The 2,764-nt window shown below is 40.1% G+C and overlaps 1 long non-coding RNA gene across 2 annotated transcripts in view; it reads left to right on the top strand.

The window, feature by feature from the left end:
* The first annotated feature begins 278 nt into the window (after positions 1 to 278).
* LOC109963635 (uncharacterized) overlaps positions 279 to 2,764 on the top strand; it is a 3,871-nt gene continuing 1,385 nt past the window's right edge. The window contains exons 1-2 of one of the 2 annotated variants that reach the window (XR_002275427.1): positions 279 to 594; positions 1,096 to 1,262. This is a non-coding gene — a long non-coding RNA (uncharacterized LOC109963635). Of the gene's footprint in view, positions 595 to 782; positions 900 to 1,095; positions 1,263 to 2,764 lie in introns of those variants that run through there. The other variant, XR_002275426.1, reaches the window with a different exon arrangement.

The following is a 2,764-nucleotide window of genomic DNA, read 5'->3' as shown; positions in this document are numbered from 1 at the left end:
GAAATAATAGAAGAAAAGTGCTAATGAATGTGTTCATCATTTGTAAAACGCCTTGTGGGGAATTCCATCTGCTAATAAAACGGTGTTTAGCTGAAAAGTGTGTTTGTAATTGCATGTGATTTTTACTTTGTCAGTGTGTGCACGGCAGATATTTCAACGCTGGAGCCTGAGAAAGTTCGGCCGCTGTCCCCAACCGCCCCCTAGTGCGCATGTGCAGTGGACCCCAGAACGCGGAAGCAAATCCGGAAAAAAAACTGATTTGTCGTGTGCGCCAGGCGAGCAACATTCAGTGGGGAAAATAAATAGAATAAATGAATGTATTAATGCTATGAAAACACGTTGTCACAATACAGACATTGAAAAATCTCCTACCTTTTCCCTTTTCATACATCCGTGGGAATAATGGTCTCCATCTTGTGATTCGGTATCCATCTGTTATAATATATGAATGGGACGTACAAGGGTTGGATTTAGTTTATTGTTATAATCATTCCTATTGGTGTTTGTGTCTGGTTTGACACCATGAAGATAAACGAGAACACTGGAGGGACACAAAGTTGTGTTGGTTCCTTACAATGTAAACCACGTGGCCAGGTAACGTTAACATTAACACCTGATCAGTGTTGATACACACGCGAAGTCTGTCACGTTTTTCTTTTATTTTCCTCTGCTGATCTTTTTAGTGATGAGTGTTTGAATGTCATTTCTTTAGTATCAATGTTTAAACATGGCAGATGGGTTTTATTTTGACTTCTAAATAAGTCTGCAACTAATAATAATATGGAGAAAACAATCTCATCACAAGTTCCATTTAGTGGCTTTTCTGGAGCTTTCCGTCGTATCATACAGTCTCATTTGTCATGGAGCATCTGAAAGCTTTTTGTCCAGGCTGGCACAAGGTAAAGAAATAACTTAGGACAGATGACACATCTGACCCAGCTGCCAATACAAGCTTTTGATCCTTTGACAGTTTGAAGTCTCTTTAACTGGCACAGCAGAACTAGCTCCAGTCCTTTGGCATCTGGATATATGATTAAGTTAAAGCTGTAGAAACCTCCAGTCCCTGTGTCTTACCCACCTGTTTACCCTCTTCAGGTATCATGAATGGATGAAGTGTCCAGAGCTGCAGCATCCCAGTATAGAAGAGGAGCAGTGCACAGATCCCAGTATAGAAGAGGAGCAGTGCATGGTGGGAGATGTCAGCATTATCCTGACGGACCCAACAGACCTCTCCTCGGCTGAGCTGAAGATCATGATAGCAGGTGATGCAGATAGCAGGTTTATCTTAAAAGTGATTCAAAATCAAAGACTGAGCAAATATCTACAGTCAGCCTGTGCTGTGGTTTGGACATCTCAATCATTTCCTATGTATATCTCTTTATATGTGGACATTATATTCCCTGTTTTCTACAGAGCCCAGTTGCAGAGGCAAGGGCATTGGGAAGGAGGTGACACACATGATGATGCGCTACGGTGAGCATCTGATCCCATCTTTCAGAAGGTTTCGAGCAGGAAGACAGAAGCTTAAAGTCACTGTGTAGAAGTTGAAAAGTTCCACATATCTTGATTTACTGCCCATTTTGCTGCAATTCAGTCTGTGTGCCATGTTCATCTTTAGTTGGAGAATCAACCTGTGGTGGAGCAGGAAAAATAATAAATGCAAAATCACCATGAGAATGCAGACAGCAGTGGATGGGATTGATGCAGGTGTATGGTTTGTTGTAAGACGACTTGCACAATAAACTACTTTTAAATAGTATTGTTTGTGTTTGTCAGGAAAAGTAAACTGCTCCTAGCATTCAGTACTATCTTATGTTGACTAAAAATAATGGGATGATACATTGCTCGGTTCTGATTCCTTAGATATAAACTACATTTGACAGCGTGTGATAAGCTGCATTGCTAGACTTGCCTAAGCAGCTGAAAACTGTAAATGTGCTAATGTGGTTGGGACTGGTGGTGCATTATGAAAACCACAGTCTTGCAACAATGTAGTGTGGGTTTGATTCCCAACAGGGCTGAGCATTATTTTGCTCATCAATTAAACATTTGAAATGAGATCACATTTGCCATCTAGCCTACTGAACACCCACTATTCAACATCTTTTAAGCTATGGGCTATTTAGACTTGTTTTAGGAAAAAATATGATTCATAGCACAAAATGTCAGGCTATATAGTATATAGCTATAGCCAACGGCAATCAGACGTGCCAAATAAGAAACATGGTCTTCAACATGAGTTCATGTTTATTTTATATTTTATTGTGTCAGCTTGAAACCATACAACCATGTAGTGTAGTCGAACAGGAATGTGCATGGCGAATCAAATTCCAAACAATCCATGAACCAATAAATGACACGTCTCGATTGCACTTCATTTTATTGACCACCAGATACTCGAGCACTGTGTCATTGAAGCCTTGAGTAATGAACCTTTTTTAAATACTGTGTCGAAGCTTCAACAAAGCCTCGATCAGCCATCACTAACAGTAAGGCTGCCCTTTAGTGGTGGCACACAGCATTTCACCAATCTTAACAAGTGTGACCCATTACTGCCTGCTAGTCAAATGAATGACAATTTAATGGTACAAATAGCAATGTATGTACATGGTCACAATTTTTGTGTGCATGTGTAGGAAAAATTTGTACGTAAAAACGTTTTTTAATGTGTGAATAAAATCTGAAAATAAGGTATTGCCAGGTCCCAGGATCCTATGAGATACTGGGACAACCAAAAGGCAATCTATCCAAACCTCTTCCGACT

This window comes from Monopterus albus, unplaced genomic scaffold, assembly GCF_001952655.1.
Source record: "Monopterus albus unplaced genomic scaffold, M_albus_1.0 scaffold76.1, whole genome shotgun sequence".
NCBI classification, from domain to species: Eukaryota; Metazoa; Chordata; class Actinopteri; order Synbranchiformes; family Synbranchidae; genus Monopterus; species Monopterus albus.
This window is presented reverse-complemented; position numbering and strand designations above follow the sequence as displayed.